The sequence below is a fragment of the Triticum dicoccoides genome, chromosome 3A (genome assembly GCF_002162155.2).
Source record: "Triticum dicoccoides isolate Atlit2015 ecotype Zavitan chromosome 3A, WEW_v2.0, whole genome shotgun sequence".
NCBI lineage: Eukaryota > Viridiplantae > Streptophyta > Magnoliopsida > Poales > Poaceae > Triticum > Triticum dicoccoides.
In genome coordinates this window covers 600,576,143-600,602,897 of record NC_041384.1, presented here as the reverse complement: position 1 = coordinate 600,602,897, position 26,755 = coordinate 600,576,143, and the positions used below count along the sequence as shown (strand labels likewise).

Sequence of the window (26,755 nt, the reverse complement as noted above, 5' to 3'; positions counted from 1 at the left end):
TTAAGAAGGGTCTACCAAATATAATGGGACAAAAGCTATCTTGTGGGGAAGTAAGAACAAGAAAATCAGCAGGATATTTAGTTTTCCTACACAAGACTTCAACATCTCTAACAATTCCAATTGGTGAAATAGTATCTCTATTGGCAAGTTTAATAGTAACATTAATATCTTCTAACTCAACAGGTGCAATTTCATTCTTAATTTCTTCGTATAAAGTATGCGGTATAACACTATCACTCGCACCCATATCACATAAGCCATGATAACAATGATCTCCTATTTTAACAGAAATAACAGGCACGCCTACCATAGGTCTATGTTTATCTTTATCACAAGGTTCAGCAATTCTAGCAGTTTCACCTTCGAACTGAATAACATGCCCATCAATATTATCAGACAAGAGATCTTTAACAATAGCAATATTAGGTTCTACTTTAACTTGCTCAGGAGGTATATAAGTTCTAATATTGCTTTTACGGACAATAGTTGAAGCTTTAGCATGATCCTTTATTCTAACAGGGAAAGGTGGTTTCTCAATATAAGAAGTAGGAACAATATGATCATTATAAGTGACAGCCTTTTCTTCAACTTTAATAGGTGCAGCTACTTTTACTTCTATGGGAGGATGATATTCAAACCACTTCTCCTTAGGGAGATCAACATAAGTAGCAAAAGAATCATAGAAAGAAGCTACTATCTCAGAGTCAAGTCCATATTTAGTGCTAAACTTATGGAAAATATCGGTATCCATAAAAGATTTAACACAATCAAACTTAGGTGTCATACCTGACTCCTTACCTTCATCGAGGTCCCAATCTTCAGAGTTGCGTTTAATTCTATCCAATAAATTCCATCTGAATTCAATAGTCTTCATCATAAAAGAGCCAACACAAGAAGTATCGAGCATAGTGCGATTGTTTTCAGAAAGCCGAGCATAAAAACTTTGCATAATTATTTCTCTCGGGAGCTCATGATTGGGGCATGAATATAACATTGATTTAAGCCTCCCCCAAGCATGAGCGATGCTTTCTCCTTCGCGAGGCCAGAAATTATATATATATAATTGCGATCACGATGAACAAGATGCATAGGGTAATACTTTTGATGAAATTCCAGCTTCAATCTTTTATAGTCCCATGATCTCATATCATCACATAGCGTATACCATATCAATGCGTCTCCATTCAAAGATAAAGGGAAGACCTTCTTCTTAGCAACATCATCGGGTATACCTGCAAGCTTAAATGATCCACAAACTTCATCCACATATATTAAGTGCTCATCATGATGCTTTGTTCCATCTCCTGTAAAAGGATTAGGTAGCAGTTTTTCTATCATACCCGAAGGATACTCATAAGGAATTTCATTTTCAATAGGTTCAATAGGTTGAGGAGCAACTCTTTGATCTACTGTTCGGGGTGAAGATACCCCGAACAAGCCCCTCAGAAAATTAATTTCCATAGTAACAAGTGACAGTAAATTTCAGCACACTATATAATTTTTTCCTTACCAAATTCCACCTACCAAAGGTGCTACACTCCCCGGCAACGGCGCCAGAAAAGAGTCTTGATGACCCACAAGTATAGGGGATCTATCGTAGTCCTTTCGATAAGTAAGAGTGTCGAACCCAACGAGGAGCAGAAGGAAATGATAAGCGGTTTTCAGCTAGGTATTCTCTGCAAGTACTGAAATAAGTGGTAACAGATAGTTTTGTGATAAGATAGGTTGTAACGAGCAACAAGTAAAAAAAGTAAATAAAGTGCAGCAAGGTGGACCAATCCTTTTGTAGCAAAGGACAAGCCGGAACAAACTCTTATAATAGGAAAAATGCTCCCGAGGACACATGGGAATATCGTCAAGCTAGTTTTCATCACATTCATATGATTCGCGTTCGACACTTTGATAATTTGATATGTGGGTGGACCGGTGCGTGGGTGCTGTTCTTACTTGAACAAGCATCCCACTTATGATTAACCTCTATTGCAAGCATCCGCAACTACAACAAAAGTATTAAGGTAAACCTAACCATAGCATGAAACATATGGATCCAAATCAGCCCCTTACGAAGTAACGCATAAACTAGGGTTTAAGCTTCTGTCACTCTAGCAACCCATCATCTACTTATTACTCCCCAATGCCTTCCTCTAGGCCCAACTAATGGTGAAGTGTCATGTAGTCGACGTTCACATAACACCACTAGAGGAGAGACAACATACATCTCATCAAAGTATCGAACGAATACCAAATTCACATGACTAGTAATAGCAAGACTTCTCCCATGTCCTCAGGAACAAACTTAACTACTCACAAAGCATAAACATGTTCATAATCAGAGGGGTATTAATATGCATATAGGATCTGAACATATGATCTTCCACCAAATAAACCAACTAGCATCAACTACAAGGAGTAATCAACACTACTAGCAACCTACTAGCACCAATCCCGGACGTTGAGACAAGAATTGGATACAAGAGATGAACTAGGGTTTGGAGATGAGATGGTGCTCGTGAAGATGTTGATGGAGATTACCCTCTCCCGATGAGAGGAGCGTTGGTGATGACGATGGTGATGATTTCCCCCTCCCGGGGGGAAGTTTCCCCGGCAGAACAGCTCTACCAGAGCTCTAGATTGGATCCGCCAAGGTTCCGCCTCGTGGCGGCGGAGTCTCGTCCCGAAAAGTTCCTTCCTATTTTTTTTCTCATCGAAAGACCTCATATTGGAGAAGATGGGCATCGGAGAGCCACCAGGGGGCCCACGAGGTAGGGGGCGCGCCCTAGGGGGGGGGGGCACCCCCACCCTCGTGAGCAGGGTGGGGGCCCCCTGGCCTTCATCTTTGGCGTGGATTTTTCTTTATTTCTTTTAAGACGTTCCGTGGAGTTTCAGGACTTTTGGAGTTGCGCAGAATAGGTCTCTAATATTTGCTCCTTTTCCAAACCAGAATTCCAGCTGCCGGCATTCTCCCTCCTTATGTAAACCTTGTAAAATAAGAGAGAATAGCCATAAGTATTGTGACATAAAGTGAAATAACAGTCCATAATGCGATAAATATCGATATAAAAGCATTTAGACCGTAACATTTAGCAAAAAACGAATCTGAAACCCAACAAGTGCTCTCCGAACCAAGCTAGATAGTCTCCTATCACTAGGCTCACCAACCAACATGGACTTTGATTCTTCCAACGTTGTGCAGCCCAGCAGCAGCCCAGCCCACCACAGCCGCCACCGTCTTCAACCTCCTGCCAGTAGGCAGGAGGGCGTGTGCCCAACACGTGTGCGCACGCGCCGGCCACCTCCTCCCTACCTGGCTGCTCCCTCGTCGCCCTGGACGCCTCCTGCGTCGCCACGCAACGCCTCTGGTCTTCTCTCACCCTCCCCATGCTCCTCCTCCCCTCAGTCTCTCTCCCTTTCGCACGGTCCGAGCACCACCGTCGCCGCCAACAAGCACCACCGCGGCCACTGCCTCCCCCTCGCCCCTGTACATGCCAGGAGCATCGCCCCGTCGCCCACTCCCTCTCCGCTGAGTCAAGCAACGCCGTACGCCCCCTAACGCCGCTGACGCCGTCGTCTTCAACCTTCCACCCCCAGGTCGCCGGAGATGCCCCGTCGTCGTCCGGCATTCCCCGAGCCCACTTTGACGATCGTCGCGACCGCCGTGAGCCACTGAATCTTCTCCCTCCCTCTGTTTTCCCTCTCGCACACCGTAGCCGCCGTGCCACATGCACCCGCATGCGCCGCCGCCTGCGCTCGCCGCCGACATAACTCCGGCGACCTTTTGGTCCGCTCGTCGTGTCCATCGCACTTGCCGCTTCGCGCACGCCCTCCCTAGCGCGTTAACTTCCCCGCCTGCACCCCGAAGCGCCTCCCGCGCTCACGCCCGTGCTCCGGATGCCGCGGCCGAGCTCCTTGCCGTCGCCAAGGACCACCCCACGGCCAAGCACGGCCGTGATCTGAAGCGCTTCGTCACGATGGTTCCATAGAGCCCAAGAGCGCGAGCTCTCGTGGCCGGAATTGCCCGGCCGGCGAGCCACTGCCGCACTGTGAGGTCACCGGCGACTAACCCCGGAGACCGCTGACGTGGCATTGTCATTAGCTCCAATGATGGGGCTAACTAACCTCCCTAGCTCACTGGCATATGGGCCCCACGCGCTAATTAACCCCAGTTTATTCCTGCTTAGATTTATCCTAATCACGGTGGCCCCACGCATCAGTTTTGATCATGCTGACATGGCTGTTGACCGGGCCCACAGGTCAGTGACCCTGACCAGCACTATGTCACTGACCAGTGGGACCCACTGGTCAGGTTTGACCTAGTCAGCCTCAGTTGACTCGCTGAGGTCATGCTTGCACAATGCTGATGCAGTAATTGATTCTCTGGATTTAAAATAATTCAGGAAATTTCAGAAAATAGCCAAAACTTCTAAAAATCATAGAAATTCAACCGTAACTCCAAATGAAATAATTTATATATGAAAAATGATTAGAAAATATGAAGGATATGTTTATGCCATGATCATGCATGTTTGAACAAGTTAACCTCACTGAATAGGACAAATGATGATTAGAGCAATTTATGAAATAACATTTGGAGTTGGAATTTGATCTTGTTTGAGTTCCACTTCAATTAAATTGCCTAGATATTGCATTAGATGAATTCAGTACCTTAACATGACATGTCATTCATGTAAATGTGCATTACATTGATTGTGTTCCTTCTTTGCTAGTCGGTGGTTGTCCCCTCTCAATAGACGTGGTTCCGACGATGGGTTCGATGACACCGATGAAGAGCTATATTATCTTCAGAAGTGCCAGGCAAGCAAAACCCCCTTGTTCATTCCGATGCAATCCCACTCTCTCGCTCCTGCTCTTTTTACTGCATTAGGACAACAACGATTCAACTGTTACATGATGCGGTAGTTGAACCCCTTTCCTCTGCATGACCTTTCATTGCCACAGTAAATAGCTGAAACCTACTAGCATGAGTAGGAGTTGTTTGAGCCCTGATGTGCCTACTCATTCATGCTTGTTTGTCATGCCTGCTACTGCTTAGAGTTGAGTCAGGTCTGATTCATCGGGGATGAATTGGAATGGCGATGAACATGTCCTACTGTGTGTGAGCTAAGTGTGTGAACACAATTTGGTAAAGGTAGTGGTGAGAGGCCATGTAGGAGTACATGGTGGGTTGTCTCATTGAAACCGTCCTCAGGAACTGAGTTATGTGTTTGTGATCCATGAATAGCTACTACCACTCATTGGGATCCTTAATTGACCCTCTCGACTTATTAGCTTCCCTAGTCCTCTGTCCAGGAGTTGCAACTAGTTTCTGGTGTTTATAGGATATGTGTTGGCGGCCGTGCATAGCGCTGACCCTAGGGGTGGGCTATGATGCGGTAAATACACCGTGGCACGGTGTACCGGGCGCCCGTTTGGTGTCTCGGGAACCCTGCACACATCGTTTGGGGATGTGAGCGAAACTCCAGCCGGATCTCCTCGCTGTTGGAACCCGAATAGGTGATAGACCTGGACTAGAGACTTGTGTGGTTAGTCAGGTCATGGCCGACTCCCTCCCCAGGCTTCCGCTTGAAGGTTGTCAAGATACACGACGTGTACATGGTGGTAAGTGGCGAGAGCGTGTGTAAAGAAGTACACCCCTGTAGGGTTAACATCATCTATTCGAATAGCCGTGTCCGCAGTAAAGGACTTCTGGGTTGCCTATAACAGTTCATAGACAAGTGAAAGTGGATACTCTAGAATGCTCAAGATAAGCGTGAGTGCTATGTATGGCGTTCTCGTAGGGAGACGGGAGCGGATCCATAGTGGTGTATTGATATGGTGAATATGTGGACTCGTGTGCGCCACCTCAAAAGAGTTGCTTGCAGTCGTAGTTCAGGTTAGCCACTGAGTCAAAGCTGGCTTGCTGCAGTTAAACTCTACCACCCCCTTGTTGATACCAATGCATATGTAGTTAGTTCTGATGTAAGTCTTGCTGGGTACATTTGTACTCACATTTGCTTAGTTTATGTTTTGCAGAGAGACGTCAGTCTCGCTAGTAGTTCTGTGTGGACTTCGACGTTTAGCTTGCTACCTTAGCTACGATCTTGTGCCCTCGACGGGGTCTTGTAGATAGTCAGGCTTCTCGGCCTTCTTCACTTGTAGTTGTCTGTACTCAGACAGGTTAAGCTTCCGCATGTGTTTGTTGCTTGTATGCTTTGTATGTTTGGTCATGAGACACATGCTTGTAATGCTTGGCTCCTCGGAGCCTAATGAATAAATACTCTGAGTCGTAGAGTCTTGTTGTGATGCCATGTTGTATTTGCACATATCGAGCATATTGTGTGTATGATTGAAATGCTTGGTATGTGTGGGATCCGACAGCCTAGTTGTTTATCCTTGGTAGCCTCTCCTATGGGGAAATGTAGTCTTGTGCTTCCATGAGCCATAGTAGTCCGCTACAGCCCGGTTCACCGGAGTCCTGCTAGCCCAGCACTACTGCTCCGGAACACTTGACTGGCCGGTATGGGATTCACTTCGTTCCTGTGTCTGTCCCTTCGGGGAAATGTCATGCGGTAACATCCGGAGTCCTGCCTAGCCTACTATAGCCCGGGTTCCTGGAGTCCTGTTAGCCCAGTGCTACAGCCCGGATTCGCACGCTGCTGACCGACATGCTCGATGTTGATTCATGTATGCCTGTCCCCGTAAGTTAGTGCCACTTTGGGTTGACGACTAGTCATGTCGGCCCGGGTTCTGTGTCATATGGATGCTAGTGACACTATCGTATACGTGAGCCAAAAGGCGCAAACGGTCCCGGGCCATGGTAAGGCGACACCCGTGGGAATACCGTGCGTGAGGCCGCAAAGTGATATGAGGTGTTACAGGCTAGATCGGTGTAACTTAGAATCGGGGAACTGACACCCTTGCCCTAAACCAATTCGGTTTGGGCCTTGGGGGCGCCCCACACTCCCCTTGCTTCCCTCTATTTCCACTAAGGCCCATGTAGGCCCATTAAGCCCCCGAGGGGTTCCGGTAACCTCCCGGTACTCTGGTAAAATCCCGATTTCACCCAGAACAATTCCGATATCCAAACATAGGCTTCCAATATATCAATCTTCATGTCTCGACCATTTCGAGACTCCTCGTCATGTCTGTGATCACATCCGGAACTCTGAACAACCTTCGGTACATCAAAACATATAAACTCATAATATAACTGTCATCGAAACATTAAGCGTGCGGACCCTACGGGTTCGAGAACTATGTAGACATGACCAAGACACGTCTCCGGTCAATAACCAATAGCGGAACCTGGATGCTCATATTGGCTCACACATATTCTACGAAGATCTTTTATCGGTCAAACCGCATAACAACATACGTTGTTCCCTTTGTCATCGGTATGTTACTTGTCTGAGATTCGATTGTCGGTATCTCAATACCTAGTTCAATCTCATTACCGGCAAGTCTCTTTACTCGTTCCGTAATACATCATCCCGCAACTAACTCATTAGTTGCAATGCTTGCAAGGCTTAAGTGATGTGCATTACCGAGAGGGCCTAGAGATACCTCTCCGAGAATCAGAGTGACAAATCCTAATCTCGAAGTACGCCAACCCAACAAGTACCTTTGGAGACACCTGTAGAGCACCTTTATAATCACCCTGTTACGTTGTGACGTTTGGTAGCACACAAAGTGTTCCTCCGGTAAACGGGAGTTGCATAATCTCATAGTCATAGGAACATGTATAAGTCATGAAGAAAGCAATAGAAACGTACTAAACGATCGGGTGCTAAACTAACGGAATGGGTCATGTCAATCACATTATTCTCCTAATGATGTGACCCCGTTAATCAAATGACAACTCATGTCCATGGTTAGGAAACATAACCATCTTTGATCAACGAGCTAGTCAAGTAGAGGCATACTAGTGACAACCTGTTTGTCTATGTATTCACACATGCAATATGTTTCCGGTTAATACAATTCTAGCATGAATAATAAACATTTATCATGATATAAGGAAATAAATAATAACTTTATTATTGCCTCTAGGGCATATTTCCTTCAGTCTCCCACTTGCACTAGAGTCAATAATCTAGATTACACAGTAATGATTCTAACACCCGTGGAGCCTTGGTGCTGATCATGTTTTGCTCGTGGAAGAGGCTTAGTCAACGGGTCTGCAACATTTAGATCCGTATGTATCTTGCAAATTTCTATGTCTCCCACCTGGACTAGATCCCGGATGGAATTGAAGCATCTCTTGATGTGCTTGGTTCTCTTGTGAAATCTGGATTCCTTCGCTAAGGCAATTGCACCAGTATTGTCACAAAAGATTTTCATTGGACCCGATGCACTAGGTATGACACCTAGATCGGATATGAACTCCTTCATCCAGACTCCTTCATTTGCTGCTTCCGAAGCAGCTATGTATTCCGCTTCACATGTAGATCACGCCACAACGCTTTGTTTAGAACTGCACCAACTGACAGCTCCACCGTTCAATGTAAACACGTATCCGGTTTGCGATTTAGAATAGTCCGGATCAGTGTCAAAGCTTGCATCAACATAACCATTTACGATGAGCTCTTTGTCACCTCCATAAACGAGAAACATATCCTTAGTACTTTTCAGGTATTTCAGGATGTTCTTGACTGCTGTCTAGTGATCCACTCCTGGATTACTTTGGTACCTCCCTGCTAGACTTATAGCAAGGCACACATCAGGTCTGGTACACAGCATTGCATACATCATAGAGCCTATGGCTGAAGCATAGGTGTCGGTGTCAAAACCGGCGGATCTCGGGTAGGGGGTCCCGAACTGTGCGTCTAGGCCGGATGGTAATAGGAGGCAAGGGACATGAAGTTTTACCCAGCTTCGGGCCCTCTTGATGGAGGTAAAACCCTACGCCCTGCTTGATTGATATTGATGATATGGGTGTTAGAAGAGTAGATCTACCACGAGATCAGAGAGGCTAAACCCTAGAAGCTAGCCTATGGTATGATTGCATGTTGTGATTGTTGTCCTACGGACTAAAACCCTCCGGCTTATATAGACACCGGAGAGGGTTAGGGTTACACAAGTTCGGTTACAAAGGAGGAGATATCCATATACGTATTGCCTAGCTTGCCTTCCACGCCAAGTAGAGTCCCATCCGGACACGAGACGAAGTCTTCAATCTTGTATCTTCATAGTCTAACAGTCCGGCCAATGGAGATAGTCCGGCTGTCCGGAGACCCCCTAATCAAGGACTCCTTCAGTAGCCCCTGAACCAGGCTTCAATGACGATGAGTCCTGCGCGCAGTTATCTTCGGCATTGCAAGGCGGGTTCCTTCTCCGAATACATCACAGAAGAATTTGAATACGAGGATAGTGTCCGACCCTGCAAAATAATTTCCACACTTCACCGTAGAGAATAATGCTTTCGCAGATCTAATCCGCAAGCTTGCTTTGGCAACATGACTTTACGTCATGGCCCGGTGATTATTCGAACCATTTCTTTTAACCAGCCCCGCACATAACGCGGGGCAGTTTTTCGACACGTCTTGTCAAAGTAGAGATCGTGTGCCCCTATTACGGGATTCCCATCAATACGGGCGTGGGTAACCCAACCGCGTCATCAATTGCGGCATTTGGGGGATAAGCGAGTTTTACTAGGCAAGTGGGGACGTTTAATTTTGTCCGCCCATATAAAGGGATAAGGATTCACCTTTCTATCCACGCCTTCTTCCTCCTCTGCTCATCCGCTCCTGCATACTCGAGCTCTAGCGCCCAAGCTCTCACTTCCACCTCAACCTTCTCCAACCATGTCCGGAGCGGGAGGCAAGTGGATGGTCTCCCCCGTCATGGAGGGAGACGTCAAGAAACTGAGGAGAGCCGGATACCTGCACGACGACATCGCGCACCGGCTCCCAGATGAGGGACAGCTCATCCCCACCCCCGAGCCCCATGAGAGGGTGGTATTCCTCACTCATTTCCTCCGCGGACTGGGATTTCCTCTCCATCCCTTCGTCCGGGGGCTCATGTTTTATTACGGCCTGGATTTCCAAGATCTGGCCCCGAACTTCATCCTCAACATCTCGGCGTTTATCGTTGTGTGCGAGGCCTTCCTCCGCATCAAGCCCCACTTCGGCTTATGGCTGAAGACCTTCAATGTCAAGCCGAAGGTAGTGAGCGGCCGCCAGGCGGAGTGCGGAGGCGCCATGGTAGACAAGATGCCCAACATCACATGGCTCGAGGGCACCTTCGTGGACACCATAAAGGGGTGGCAATCGGGGTGGTTCTATATCACCGAGCCGCGCGACCCCGCATGGGTAGCGGCCCCCGAGTTCCGATCTGGCATCCCCATGCGGCTCACCTCCTGGAAAGAGAAGGGCCTGTCCTAGGGTAATTCAAAAGAGCTAACCGGACTCCAGTCATGTATTTAGAACATGGTGGATAATAAGCTCAAGCTTGTCAACATAGTCCAGGTTATGCTCGTTCGCCGGATACTCCCGTGCCAACAACGGGAGTTTACCTTGTGGGAGTTCAATCCGTCGCAGCACCGAACTCTGAACAGGCTCTTCGACACGACTCATGAAGATGCCTGGAGGGTGATGTTCAAGGGCGACGCGATCCCTCCCCCCATTAATGAGGATCGCGGATTCAGCGTGAAGCGCCACGCCAGTGCGGTAAGTTGTTTTACCTCTTACAAGATATTTGTTATATATATATATATAGATTGGCTCTATGCGGGATCTAAACTCCTGTAATTTTGACAGGACTGGCAGAAGATGGCCGGACAGATCGACTGTCCGGCTCCCTTAGCTGAAGGCCCCGCAGACGCTCTTCTGACGAAGATGCTGACTCCGGCCCCTTATAAGGTGCCGGAGAAGACCAAGAAGGCCAAGGGAGCTCGAAAGAGTTCCCGATGCCAGGCATCGTCGGACTCACCGTCCGATGACTCTGCGTTGCACTCTTCCCCCGAAGACGAGGAAGAGGAAGAGGAGGCTCCGCCACCGACTGGGGAAGACAAGAAAAGGAAGGCCACCCCAACTGGGGAGGCCGAAGGGTCCAAGAAGGGAAGGACGCTCCTTCCGAACAGCTCCACCGCCGCCGACGAAAGTGAAGACGAGTGGTTGCCCAGGGGCAAGCCCCAGGGGAGATCGTAAGTATTTGGATACCAAAGTAACCCATAGGATTCCTTTGTCGCATTGCTTTCCCTAACACCAAACTCAATTGTGCAGGCCGCCCTGAGCCAATATCGAGGTATCCTCGGACGGCTCCCTGGGCGCGTCGGACATGGATAGCGATCCAGTCCCGACGGCCACCTCCCCTCATCCGGCCGACGACACCGAGGTGCTGTCTCAAGAGGCACCGGATCGGGGGGACAGTCCCGGAGGCGCCTCAAGGCGACCTTCCGGACTCCGGGAGCTGAGGGGACGGGGTCCCCGGAAGCTCCATGTTCGGCCCTCAGCCGAACACCGCGCCGGACCCTCCAACGGATCTGAGCTCGGGCAGGCGATCCCCTTCTAGGGAGGGTGAGACGCCAGTGCCGATGACCTCTGTCCACCCAGAGGCGCTGGACACTATGTTGGAAGCACTTCGCAGCGCTTCCATCGAGGAGGAGCACCGCACTATCATGAGTGCGGTGATCCAGAAGGTTCAGTCCGCCAAGAGCGGATTGACTGAAGCCTCTACTAGCCTTCTAACAGGCTTCGAGGTAAGTATTTTAAAATGTAATAGAAGTGTTACCGCATAGACAGTAGCCCCTGATGCTTTGTTCGGTGTTCACAAAGAAAAGCCGAACAGAGGATCAAATAATATCGCAGGAGTCTAATATAAGTATGTCAATATGCATGTGCAGGCTTCGCTGCTGGCGTCCGCCGGACTAACTGCGGAGGTTGTCGTACTGAAGGAGGCCCTCGAGGGGTCCCAGAAGGAGCTCGGCCTTGCTAAGAGGCGGCTCGATGAGAACAAGGGTAAGTGATACCCCGTCTGTAGATGAGAAAAAGGACGCGATTGCTAAATGACAGGATCATTGTATGTTTGCCAGGGGCCACGACCGAGGTGGTGACCCTGAAGCAAGCGTTGTCCCAGGCCGAAGAAAAGGCGTCCTAGGAGCGCACCGAGCGAGAGAGGCACGAGGCTCGGGTGGGCGAGGTGCAGCAAGAGCTCCAAGCTCTCATGACGAAGCACGAGGCGTTGGAGCTTGACTTGAAGACGAGAGAGTCTGAGCTTGCCGCGGCCCGTGAGAGCGCGAAGAGTGCCAAGGCCGAGGCCCGAAAGGCCCTTCAGGATATCGACGCGATGAAGAAGATAGCGGCGGGTAAGGCTTGCTATATGCAAAGCAAACATGCAACGGTGAATTACCGATTACTTACCCGAATCCGGAGCTCTTCAGGAGCATTCGCAGATTTGCCCCGCAGTGTGTCCGATGCCGCACTATTCTACCAGGCCAAGGACGGAAGCTCGACGGAGAAGCTGTTCTAGTCTCAGTATGCTGAGGCCGAACATCCGGTGCCAATGAGCGACCGGCTAAAGCAGATGGCCGAGCTACATAAGGCGGCCAATCAGGCCATGAAGGGCTTCATAGTCCGGTTGTGGCCTAGCGACGCCCTTCCGAACAGCTTCTTCGGCCTGGTGAGGCGGCTTGTGGATGCCTGCCCATGGCTGGAGGTCGTCAAGCGATCCGTCTGCATTGAAGGTGCACGCCGGGCCTTCGCCCGTGTGAAAACGCAGTGGGTCAAGCTAGACGCCGTGAAGCTTATCAAGGAGGGGCCGCCGGAGGGCAAGGAGCACCGTCACCCCGAGATGTACTATGAGGGTGTTCTGCCGGGCGCCCGTCTTATCGCGGATGAGTGTTCACAAAATGTAATATTTGAATGAGACTTGCTCGTTTTTTATCCTGTGTAATGAAAACTTGTTTCATATGTGCTATGCAACGCTTGTGTGAATTTAAAATATTACCTTCTGTTTGGCTGTTTATCCAATCTAAGAGATGGCTAGTCCTCGGCTTCTGCCCCCATGCCACGAGTGTCGAGGTGTTCGGGATAAACCTGAGCACTCTTGTTCCCATGTTTGGGTCCTTCAAGGGAGGTGCTCAGCACAACGAACAAGGCAACCGGACTAATAATGCTTTATCACTCTCACTTAGCCATAGAATTCTATAAATTAAAATTTCGGCAAAGCCCCTGGTATTCGGAAGGCCGAATTCGGGGCGCGATACATGCCTGTAAGCCAGACGGAGCCGGCCCCTCGCCCTAAGCGGCATAAGTCTTTAGGGACTCGAAAAACCTCGCCGAACAGTGACCAATCTCTCGCCTTATCATGACAGTCAGTTTTAGCTTTCTCTACTGAGGTGCTCAGCCCGGCAGAACCGGGGCACAATCGCAGTAGTTCTCCTAGCGCTACCTTAGCCGATAGAGCGGAATGTAAGGTACCAAAACATAGAAGCCGGGCAAACCCAACATTTGACCAAAGACATGATTCAGAGCTGATGCATATAATGCTATAAGTTCGGGGTGCCGCACTTGTGAAAGTGTTCGGACTTTTCACACCATATTGTGGGTACATAAGCCCCTGGTGCATTGGCCGTACCAGAGTGTACGGTTGCTAGGCGTCGTTAATGAACACATAGATATGTATACATATAACAAAAATGCGATAATATTCGTAATGTCATGCATTGTATACTAAAAAATTGCATTAAAGCAGAATGATACAAATAGTGTAATGAGCAAAAGAGTAGGACTATGTCCCTTCCAAGGGCGAGCTGAGGAATTATGTGAAATCTGTAATCCACCTGGGAATTCCGTAGTCGTCGGCCTCCTTGGTTGCTGTATCATGTGTTCGGCAATAGAGCTTCCGGACATAGTTTCCAGAGATTGAAGTCCTGAAAGAAAAAGAAAAATAACCAAACGGGAAGCCCATGGTGCGGTTTAGGCCACGTTTTCGGACGTGCCATAGTTGTGCCTCCGCCTCCCCATCTGTGCCCATGGTATTTTTAATGCGTAATGATGTACGCGCAGCACGAACAACGTCGTTGGGCTGGGATTGGGGTGGCCGTCGTATTGCTACGCGAGCTCAGATCGCGCCAGGCGGTCTATTTGCCAATTGCCCCGAGCGCGCTTGAAGGTGTCGAGGCTTTGGAACGCGGAACCGGTAGATTGCCTTGAGAGGCTGCTTTGCGCTTCTACTGCGAGGGCCGCGGTGTGCTCCTCTATTCGGAGAGAGCGCTCTGTGTTTCCATTGACTGTAATAACTCCGCGAGGTCCTGGCATCTTGAGCTTGAGGTATGCATAATGTGGTACCGCATTGAATCTAGCGAATGCGGTTTGTCCGAGCAGTGCGTGATAACCACTGCGGAACGGAACTATATCGAAGATTAACTCTTCGCTTCAGAAGTTATCCGGGGATCCGAAGACCATTTCTAGTGTAATTGAGCCTGTGCAGTGGGCCTCTACGCCTGGAATGACGCCTTTAAAGGTCGTCTTTGTGGGTTTCCTTGAGGGGTCTATACCCATTTTGCACACTGTGTCCTGATAAAGCAGGTTCAGGCTGCTACCGCCGTCCATGAGGACTCGAGTGAGTTGAAATCCGTCGATGATTGGGTCTAGGACCAGTGCGGCGAATCCGCCGTGACGGATACTAGTGGGGTGGTCCCTGCGATCGAAGGTGATCGGACAGGAGGACCAAGGGTTGAACTTCGGGGCGACTGGCTCCAGCGCATATACGTCCCTGAGCGCTCGCTTCCGCTCCCTCTTGGGGATGTGGGTTTCGTATATCATGTTCACTGTCCGCACTTGCGGGGGAAACCTCTTCTGTCCTCTGGTGTGCGGCTGTCGGGGTTCTTCCTCGTCATCGCTATGCGGCCCCTTGTCCTTGTTTTCGGCGATTAACTTGTTGGCCTGCTTGAACACCAAACAATCCCTGTTGGTGTGATTGGCTGGCTTGTCTAGGGTGCCGTGTATTTGACACGAGCGATCGAGTATACGGTCCAAGCTGGACGGACCCGGCGTACTTTGTTTGAATGGCTTTTTCCGCTGACCGGGTTTAGATCCTTTGAATCCGGCATTGACTGCCGTATCCTCAGTACTTTCGCCGTTAATGCGACGCTTATGCTTGTTCCGACGTGACCTGCTGTTGCCGTCCTTGGTATCTGAGGTACCATGGTTCTTTGATATGTTGTTACTGCGAGCCAACCAGCTGTCTTCTCCCGCACAAAAGCGGGTCATGACCGTCGTCAGGGCTGCCATAGATTTTGGCTTTTCTTGACCAAGGTGTCGGGCTAGCCACTCGTCTCGGATGTTGTGCTTGAAAGCCGCTAAGGCCTCCACATCCGGACAGTCGACGATTTGGTTTTTCTTTGTAAGGAACCGAGTCCAGAATTGCCTGGCCGACTCTTCTGGCTGCTGAATTATGTGGTTCAAGTCATCGGCGTCTGGTGGTCGCACATAAGTGCCCTGAAAGTTGTCAAGGAATGCGACTTCCAGATCTTCCCAACAGCTAAAGGAGTCCGCTGGCAAGCTATTAAGCCAATGCCGTGCTGGTCCTTTGAGTTTTAGTGGGAGGTACTTGATGGCATGTAAGTCATCACCGCGGGCCATGTGGATGTGGAGGAGGAAGTCCTCAATCCATACCGCGGGATCTGTTGTGCCATCATATGATTCAATGTTTACAGGTTTGAAACCTTCTGGGAATTGATGTTCCATTACTTTGTCTGTGAAGCATAAGGGGTGTGCGACACCTCTGTATTTGGCTATATCGCGACGCAGCTCGTATGGGTCCTGCCCACTGTGTTCGGCCCGGCCGGATTTGCTTTTACTATATCCGGCGTGACGTTTACCGTCTCGTAGATGAGTGCGCCCTCGCGATCCGTAGATCGATCTTGAGTGCTTTGCTTTGTCCTCCAATATGTCTCGTAGGTCTGGGTATCTCCCCATGCCTTTTTATTTGGATGGCGTTGGGGTGGAGGCTGAGCTTTCGGCAGGAATGCCTCTCTATCGCGGCCATGAGGTGGCCGGTCAGCCGTATCATATGCTTCTTCCTCCAGTCGGGGTAGTAACCTGCGCCCTTGGGTAAATCTTGGAGGGACGCTCGAGTTTATATTCCTCGGCTGCGAGGACTTCAGTCCATTTGTCAGCTAGCAGATCTTGATCAGCTTGAAGCAACTGCTGCTTTTTCTTCAGGCTATTTGCCGTGGCCATAAGCATGCGCTTGAAGCGCTCATGTTCGATGGGATCCTCTGGTACGGCGAATTCATCGTCGCCGAGGCTTGCCTCATCTTCGGAGGGGGGCATGTAATTGTCATCCTCCTGCTCTCCGCCAGCCGCTCTCTCAGGAGAGCTGGCACCTTCATCCTCCTGATCTAACTCTTGCTGGAGGGGGTTTTCATTGTCTTCGGCGCTATCCGGAGTGTTATTATCTCCTGCGCCAGTATCACCACTTTTGCTTTGGCGGGACTTAGAGCGGCGCCGGTGATGTCGGCGCTTGGGTTGCTTCTTGGAGGGGTCATCCTCCTCTATCTCGTCGCCGTTGCCTTCATTGGGTGTATCCACCATGTATATGTCACACGACGAGGTGGCTTTCCAGTGCCCTATAGGTGCTAGTTCATGTTCGTCTCCTACATCGTCGTCCATACCGTCGATGTCTTCGGAGTCAAAGTCGAGCATGTCGGTTAAATCATTGACAGTGGCTACAAAGTGGGTGGTGGGTGGGCATCGAATTTCTTCGTCGTCCGCATCCCAGTCCTGTTGGCCATAATCCAGCCAGGGCTCTCCTGACAAAGAGAGAGACCTTAGTGAATTCAGAATGTCGCCGAAGGGCGGGTGCTGAAAGATATCCGCGGCGGTGAATTCCATGACCGGCGCCCACTCGGATTTAATTGGCACGGGCGCGAATGGTTCGGGGTCCGGAAGGGAGTCCGGCACCTTGGAGTCACGGGTTGCGCAGAGGATTATGCTGGTGTTTGGCTCGATCACCGTCTAGACTGCAGCCCCTGAGGCGGTGTCTAGCCACCCGTCCTCGATTGGCGCAGTTGGCTCCGAGCTAAGGGTCGGAGCTGGTGTGGGCGCGGCCTCTGGAGTACCGTCCGGTGGCAGAGGTCATGCCCATCGAGACAGTGCGGCGCCCGGCTGTGGCTCGAATCCGTCGAAGATCAAGTCTCCGCGGATGTTGGCCGTGTAGTTCAAACTTCCAAATCTGACCTGATGGCCAGGGGCGTAGCTTTCAATCTGCTCCAGATGGCCAAGCAAATTAGCCCGTGGTGCAAAGCCGCCAAATACGAAGATCTGTCCGGGGAGGAAAGTCTCACCCTGGACCACATTGCTACCGATGATAGTAGGAGCCATCAAGCCTAACAGCGACGATACAGAGGAACTCTCAATGCAAGCACCAATGTTGGTGTCAAAACCGGCGGATCTCGGGTAGGGGGTCCCGAACTGTGCGTCTAGGCCGGATGGTAACAGGAGGCAAGGGACACAAAGTTTTACCCAGGTTCGTGCCCTCTTGATGGAGGTAAAACCCTACATCCTGCTTGATTGATATTGATGATATTGATATGGGTGTTGTGAGATTAGAGAGGCTAAACCCTAGAAGCTAGCCTACGGTATGATTGTATGTTGTGATTGTTGTCATACGGACTAAAACCCTCTGGTTTATACAGACACCGGAGAGGGTTAGGGTTACACAAGGTCGGTTACAAAGGAGGAGATATCCATATACGTATTGCCTAGCTTGCCTTCCACGCCAAGTAGAGTCCCATCCAGACACAAGACGAAGTCTTCAATCTTGTATCTTCATAGTCTAACAGTCCGGCCAATGGAGATAGTCCGGCTGTCCGGAGACCCCCTAATCCAGGACTCCCTCAATAGGGAACATCTTTCATTTTCTCTCTATCTTCTGCAGTGGTCGGGCATTGAGTCTTACTCAACTTCACACCTTGTAACATAGGCAAGAACCCTTTCTTTACTTGATCCATTTTGAAATTCTTCAAAACTTTGTCAAGGTATGTGCTTTGTGAAAGTCCAATTAAGCGTCTTGATCTATTTCTATAGATCTTGATGCCCAATATGTAAGCAACTTCACCGAGGTCTTTCATTGAAAAACTCTTATTTCAAGTATCCATTTAGATCGACAAAACCTTCCGGTTGCATCATATATAACTCTTCTTCCAGAAATCCATTCAGGAATGCAGTTTTGACATCCATTTGCCAAATTTCATAATCATAAAATGCGGTAATTACTAACATGATTCGGACAGACTTAAGCATCGCTATGGGTGAGAAAGTCTCATCGTAGTCAATCCCTTGAACTTGTCGAAAACCTTTCGCAACAAGTCGAGCTTTGTAGACAGTAACATTACCGTCAGCGTCAGTCTTCTTCTTGAAGATCCATTTATTCTCAATTGCTTGCCGATCATCAGGCAAGTCAACCAAAGTCCACACTTTGTTCTCATACATGGATCCCATCTCAGATTTCATGGCCTCAAGCCATTTTGCAGAATCTGGGCTCACCATCGTTTCTTCATCGTTCGTAGGTTCATCATGATCTAGTAGCATGACTTCCAGAACAGGATTACCGTACCACTCTGGTGTGGATCTTACTCTGGTAGATCTACGAGGTTCAGTAGTAACTTGATCTGAGGTTCCATGATCATCATCATTAACTTCCTCACTAATTGGTGTAGGCATCACAGAAACCGGTTTCTATGATGAACTACCTTCCAATAGAGGAGCAGATATAGTTACCTCATCAAGTTCCACTTTCCTCCCACTCACTTCTTTCAAGAGAAACTCCTTTGCTAGAAAGGATCCATTCTTAGCAACGAATGTCTTGCCTTCGGATCTATGATAGAAGGTGTACCCAACAGTCTCCTTTGGGTATCCTATGAAGACACATTTCTCCGATTTGGGTTCGAGCTTATCAGGTTGAAGCTTTTTCACATAAGCATCGCAGCCCCAAACTTTCAGAAACGACAACTTTGGTTTCTTGCCAAACCACAGTTCATAAGGCGTCGTCTCAACGGATTTCGATGGTGCCCTATCTACTGTGAATGCGGCCGTCTCTAAAGCATAACCCCAAAATGATAGCGGTAAATCTGTAAGAGACATCATAGATCGCACCATATCTAGTAAAGTACGATTACGACATTCAGACACACCATTACGCTGTGGTGTTCCAGGTGGCGTGAGTTGCAAAACTATTCTGCATTGTTTCAAATGTAGACCAAACTCGTAACTCAAATATTCTCCTCCACGATCAGATCATAGAAACTTTATTTTCTTGTTACGATGGTTTTCAACTTCACTCTGAAATTCTTTGAACTTTTCAAATGTTTCAGACTTATGCTTCATTAAGTAGATATCTGCTTAAATCATCTGTGAAGGTGAGAAAATAACAATATCCGCCACGAGCCTCAACATTCATCGGACCACATACATCTGTATGTACGATTTCCAACAAATCTGTTGCTCTCTCCATAGTTCCAAAGAACGGTGTCTTAGTCATCTTTCCCATGAGGCACGTTTCGCAAGTACCAAGTGATTCATAATCAAGTGGTTCCAAAAGTCCATCAGTATGGAGTTTCTTCATGCGCTTTACAGCGATATGACCTAAACGGCAGTGCCACAAATAAGTTGCACTATCATTATCAACTCTGCATCTTTTGGCTTCAACATTATGAATATGTGTATTACTACTATCGATATTCATCAAAAATAGACCACTCTTCAAGGGTGCATGACCATAAAAGATATTGCCCATATAAATAGAACAACCATTATTCTCTGATTTAAATGAATAACCATCTCGCATCAAACAAGATCCAGATATAATGTTCATGCTCAATGCTGGCACCAAATAACAATTATTTAGGTCTAATACTAATCCCGAAGATAGATGTAGAGGTAGCGTGCCGACCGCGATCACATCGACTTTGGAACCATTTCCCACGTGCATCGTCACCTCGTCCTTTGCCAGTGTTCGCTTAATCCGTAGTCCCTGTTTCGAGTTGCAAATATTAGCAACATAACCAGTATCAAATACCCAGGTTCTACTTCGAGCTCTAGTAAGGTACACATCAATAACATGTATATCACATATACCTTTGTTCACCTTGCCATCCTTCTTATCCGCCAAATACTTGGGGCAGTTCCGCTTCCAGTGACCAGTTGATATGTCTCCGTCGTATCTATAATTTTTGATTGTTCCATGCCAATATTATTCAACTTTCATATACTTTTTGGCAACTTTTTATATTATTTTTGGGACTAACATATTGATCCAGTGCCCAGTGCCAGTTCCTGTCTGTTGCATGTGTTTGGTTTCGCAAAATATCCATATCAAACGGAGTCCAAACGGGATAAAAACGGACGGAGCTTATTTTTGGAAAATATGGAAAATTCGGAAGGAAAATCAACGTGAACCAGTGCCCGAGGTGGTCACGAGGCAGGGGGCGCCCCCCCCTAGGGCGCGCCCCTACCCTCGTGAGCCCACCGTAAGGCGGTTGACGCTCTTCTTTTGCCGCAAGAAAGCTAATATTCAGAAAAAAAAATCACGGCGAAGGTTTCAGGCCAATCGGAGTTACGGATCTCCATATATATACGAAACGGTGAAACAGAGCCAGGACGGAACGCAGAACCAGAGAGAGACAGAGAGATAGATCCAATCTCGGAGGGGCTCTCGCCCCTCCCACACCATGGAGGCCATGGACCAGAAGGGAAACCCTTCTCCCATCTAGGGAGGAGGTCAAGGAAGAAGAAGAAGGAGGGGGGCTCTCTCCCCCTCGCTTCCGGTGGCACCGGAGTGCCACCGGGGGCCATCATCATCATCGCGATCTTCACCAACAACTTCACCGCCATCATCACCAACTCTTCCCCCCTCTATGCAGCGGTGTAACCTCTCTCTTACCCGCTTTAATCTCTACTTAAGCATGGTGCTCAACGCTATATATTATTTCCCAATGATGTATGGCTATCCTATGATGTTTGAGTAGATCTGTTTTGTCCTAATGGCTATTTGATGATCGTGATTGGTTTGAGTTGTATGTTTTATTATTGGTGCTGTCCTATGGTGCTCTCCGTGTCGCGCAAGCGTGAGGGATTCCCACAGTAGGGTTTGCAATATGCTTATGATTTGCTTGTGGTGGGTGGCGTTAGTGACAGAAGCACAGACCCGAGTAAGTAGGTTGTTTGTGTATGGGATAAAGAGGACTTGATACTTTAATGCTATGGTTGGGTTTTACCTTAATGAGTCTTTAGTAGTTGAGGATGCTTGCTAGAGTTCCAATCATAAGTGCATATGATCCAAGTAGAGAAAGTATGTTAGCTTATGCCTCTCCCTCAAATAAAATTGCAATAATGATTACCGGTCTAGTTATCGATTGCCTAGGGACAAATAACCTTCTTGTTGACAAAAGCTCTTTACTAAAACTAATTTAGTTGTGTCTTCATCTAAACAGCCCCTACTTTATATTTACTTGCTCTTTATTATCTTGCATACCTATCCAATAACACCTACAAAGTACTTCTAGTTTCATACTTGTTTCTGGTAAAGCGAACGTCAAGTGTGCGTAGAGTTGTATCGGTGGTCGATAGAACTTGAGGGAATATTTGTTCTACCTTTAGCTCATCGTTGGGTTCGACACTCTTACTTATCGAAAGAGGCTACAATTGATCCCCTATACTTGTGGGTTATCAAGACCTTGTTCTGGCGCCGTTGCCGAGGAGCAATAGCGTGGGGTGAATATTCTCGTGTGTGCTTGTTTGCTTTATCACTAAGTAATTTTTATTTGCTGTTCTTAGTTGTTTCCTATCTTTAGTTATGGGTAGTAAACGCAAAATACCAAAAAATTAGTTGTACCTACTGAAGCAATGGTTGAAGAACCAATCAAAATCTATCACACTGCTGAAGCTTATTACTTGGATCATCTTCGATCCCTATGTGTTCGTGCTGAAACCCCAACTAGCTTAGTTGAGGGCAAATCTTTAGATGAGCATGCTTGTTATGTGCGACACCGTATATCTGAAAAAGGGAAATTATTATGGGGTCAAATTCAACGTTTGCAATGCTACGCTTGGAATTTATGTGAATTATATGATTTTACTTGTTGTTCTAAAAACCCTAAGAAACACCTTCCCTACCAATGTGAGTTTGTTGATAATGGAATCTTATCTTCTTATGCTAAAGGTGTTTATAGTTACTATGATGTTCAACAAATTGAAGAATTTGTTGCTTTTGAGGGTGCTTATGAAATTGCTTCTTTGATTGAAAAGTATGATGCTACTTTTCACAAATCTGAAAATTTTGCTATACTTAAATATTGCTATGATAATTATGCTTCTAATACCTATGTTAAACAATATATTGAGGAATACTCCGCTGTCCAAGAAGAGACTAATATTTTGTAGGAGTCTATGGAAGAAGAAATTGATGACACTGTGAGCTCATTGGATGAAAAAGATGAGGAGGAGAGCGAAGAACAAAAGGAGAATGAGCGGATTGATCACCCGTGCCCACCTTCTAATGAGAGTAACTCTTCAACTCATACATTGTTTAATTCCCCTTCGTGCTTACCGAAGGATGATTGCTATGATGACTGTTATGATCCCATTGATTCTCTTGAAATATCCCTTTTTGATGATGCTTGCTATGCTTGTGGCCAAGATGCCAATATGAATGATGCTTATGGAGATGAACTTGCTACAGTTCCTTATGTTAAACATGAAATTGTTGCTATTACACCCACACATGATAGTCCTATTATCTTTTTGAATTCTCCCGATTACACTATATCAGTGAAGTTTGCACTTATTAAGGATTACATTGATGGGTTGCCTTTTACCGTTGCACATGATGATTTTGATGAATATAATATGCATGTGCTTGCTGCTCCTACTTGCAATTATTATGAGAGAGGAACTATATCTCCACCTCTCTATGTTTCCAATACGATAAAATTGGAAGAAACTGTTTATACTATGCATTGGCCTCTACTATGTGTGCATGAATTGTTCTTTTATGACATGCCGATGCATAGGACGAGAGTTAGACTTCATAATTGCTTGATATATGTTACTTTGTGCTCACTACTAAATTACAAATCATTGCTAATTAAAATTGGCTTTGATATACCTTGGGATCCGGGTGGATCCATTACTTGAGCACTATATGCCTAGCTTAATGGCTTTAAAGAAAGCGTTGCCAAGGAGACAACCCGGAAGTTTTAGAGAGTCTCTTATTTATGTTGAGTGCTTGCATATAGTTTAAAAACAACAAAAATAAAGAGGGGAACCCAAAGCTTTTTCAAAAAGAAAAGTGAAAGTGAGAGAGACGAGCATTGTGAAAGTGGGGGATGTCCTTGAACTTTGTTCATGCCCATGGGAACTTTGTGAATCTTAATTACAGAAACCTTTCAAAAAAATAATTATCCCCTTGTACAATTTCATTGTATTATAAAAATAATGTGCCAAGGTTTTCCTTTAGGATGTTTACATTTGGTTGATGGTTTGTACGGTGCAGGACAAAAACTTTGGCTGTAGTGCGCGATTTTACATTTTTAGCTGGAACGTGAAATGGTTCTGATTCTTTTGCACTGTCTTCCTATACAAATTTTTTATTTTTCCTAATTTTGGTAGAATTTTTCAAGTATTAGAAGTATGGTGAATGTTCAGATTGCTACAGACTGTTCTGTTTTAGACAGATTCTGTTTTTGATGCATAGTTTGCTTGTTTTGATGAACCTAACAATTTATATCAGTGGATTAAGCCATGAAAAAGTTATATTACAGTAGACACAATGCAAAACAAAATATGAATTGGTTTGCAACAGTACTTAGAGTAGTGATTTTCTTTATTATACTAACGGATCTTACCTAGTTTTCTGTTGATGTTTTGTGTGGATGAAGTGTTCGATGATTGAGAAGGTTTCGATGTGAGAAGAAGGAAGAGAGGCAAGAGCTCAAGCTCGGGGATGCCCAAGGCACCCCAAGTAAATATTCAAGGAGACTCAAGCATCTAAGCTTGGGGATGCTGGGGAGACATCCCCTCTTTCTTCAACAAATATCGGTATGTTTTCGGATTCGTTTCGTTCATGCGATATGTGCAAGTCTTGGAGCGTCTTTTGCATTTAGGTTTTTATTTTTATTTTTATGCACCATGCTGGTATGAGATAGTCCTTGGTTGATTTATAGAATGCTCATTGCACTTCACTTATATCTTTTGAGTATGGCTTTATAGAATGCTTCATGTGCTTCACTTATATCATTTGAAGTTTGGATTGCCTGTTTCTCTTCACTTAGACAACTGCCATTTGTAGAATGCTCTTTTGCTTCACTTATATTTGTTAGAGCGTGGGCATATATTTTGTAGAAAGAATTAAACTCTCTTGCTTCACTTATATCTATTTAGAGAGATGACAGGAACTGGTCATTAACATGGTTAGTCATAAAATCCTACATAAACTTGTAGATCGCTGAATATGATATGTTTGATTCCTTGCAATAGTTTTGCGATATAAAGATGGTGATATTAGAGTCATGCTAGTCGAGTAATTGTGAAATTGAGAAATACTTGTGTTGAGGTTTGCAAGTCTTGTAGCATGCACGTACGGTGAACCGTTATGTAACAAAGTCGGAGCATGAGGTGTTTATTGATTGTCTTCCTTATGAGTGGCAGTCGGGGACGAGCGATGGTCTTTTCCTACCAATCTATCCCCCTAGGAGCATGCGCGTAGTACTTTGTTTCGATGACTAATAGATTTTTGCAATAAGTATGTGAGTTCTTTATGACTAATGTTGAGTCCATGGATTATACGCACTCTCACCCTTCCGTCATTGCTAGCCTCTCTAGTACCGCGCAACTTTCACCGGTACCATAAACCCACCATATACCTTCCTCAAAACAGCCACCATACCTACCTATCATGGCATTTCCATAGCCATTCCGAGATATATTGCCATGCAACTTCCATCATCATCATATTCATGACTTGAGCATTTATTGTCATATTGCTTTGCATGATCGTAAGATAGCTAGCATGATGTTTTCATGGCTTGTCCGTTTTTTGATGTCATTGCTACGCTAGATCATTGCACATCCCGGTACACCGCCGGAGGCATTCATATAGAGTCATATCTTTGTTCTAGATATCCAATTGAATATTGAGTTGTAAGTAAATAAAAGTGTGATGATCATCATTATTAGAGCATTGCCCAAAAAAAGAGAGGCCAAAGAAGCCTAAATAAAAAAAGGGGGGCCCAAAGAAGCCCGCAAAAAAGGGGTGATGTTACTATCCTTTTACCACACTTGTGCTTCAAAGTAGCACCATGTTCTTCATATAGAGAGTCTCTTGAGTTATCACTTTCATATACTAGTGGGAATTTTCATTATAGAACTTGGCTTGTATATTCCAATGATGGGCTTCCTCAAATGCCCTAGGTCTTCATGAGCAAGCAAGTTGGATGCACACCCACTTAGTTTCAGTTAGAGCTTTCATACACTTATAGCTCTAGTGCATCCGTTGCATGGCAATCCCTACTCACTCACATTGATATCTATTGATGGGCATATCCATAGCCCGTTGATACGCCTATTTGATGTGAGACTATCTTCTCCTTTTTTTCTCCACAACCACCATTCTATTCCACCTATAGTGATATGTCCATGGCTCACGCTCATGTATTGCGTGAAAGTTGAAAAGGTTTGAGAACGTCAAAAGTATGAAACAATTGCTTGGCTTGTCATCGGGGTTGTGCATTATGTAAATATTTTGTGTGGTGAAGATGGAGCATAGCCAGACTATATGATTTTGTAGTGATGAGCTTTCTTTGGCTATGTTATTTCAATAAGACATAATTGCTTGGTTGGTATGCTTGAAATATTATTGTCTTTATGTCAAAAGATAGATTATTGGTTTGAATCACTCGTGTCTTAATATTCATGCCACTATTAGACATATGATCAAGATTATGCTAGGTAGCATTCCACATCAAAAATTATCTTTTTTTATCATTTACCTACTCGAGGACGAGCAGGAATTAAGCTTGGGGATGCTGATACGTCTCCGTCGTATCTATAATTTTTGATTGTTCCATGCCAATATTATTCAACTTTTATATACTTTTTGGCAACTTTTTATATTATTTTTGGGACTAACATATTGATCCAGTGCCGAGTGCCAGTTCCTGTCTGTTGCATGTTTTTGGTTTCGCAGAATATCCATATCAAACGGAGTCCAAACGGGATAAAAACGGACGGAGCTTATTTTTGGAAAATATGGAAAATTCGGAAGGAAAATCAACGCGAACCAGTGCCCGAGGTGGTCACGAGGCAGGGGGTGCCCCCCCCTAGGGCGCGCCCCCTACCCTCGTGAGCCCACCGTAAGGCGGTTGACGCTCTTCTTTTGCCGCAAGAAAGCTAATATTTGGAAAAAAATCACGGTGAAGTTTTCAGGCCAATCGGAGTTACGGATCTCCATATATATATGAAACGGTGAAACAGAGCCAGGACGGAACGCATAACCAGAGAGAGACAGAGAGATAGATCCAATCTCGGAGGGGCTCTCTCCCCCTCGCTTCCGATGGCACCGGAGTGCCACCGGGGGCCATCATCATCACCGCGATCTTCACCAACAACTTCACCGCCATCATCACCAACTCTTCCCCCCTCTATGCAGCAGTGTAACCTCTCTCTTACCCGCTGTAATCTCTACTTAAACATGGTGCTCAATGCTATATATTATTTCCCAATGATGTATGGCTATCCTATGATGTTTGAGTAGATCT

The 26,755-nt window shown here is 46.5% G+C and overlaps 1 pseudogene; it reads right to left on the bottom strand.

The window, feature by feature from the left end:
• LOC119273706 overlaps positions 1 to 26,755 on the bottom strand; it is a 101,260-nt pseudogene that overhangs the window by 47,767 nt on the left and 26,738 nt on the right.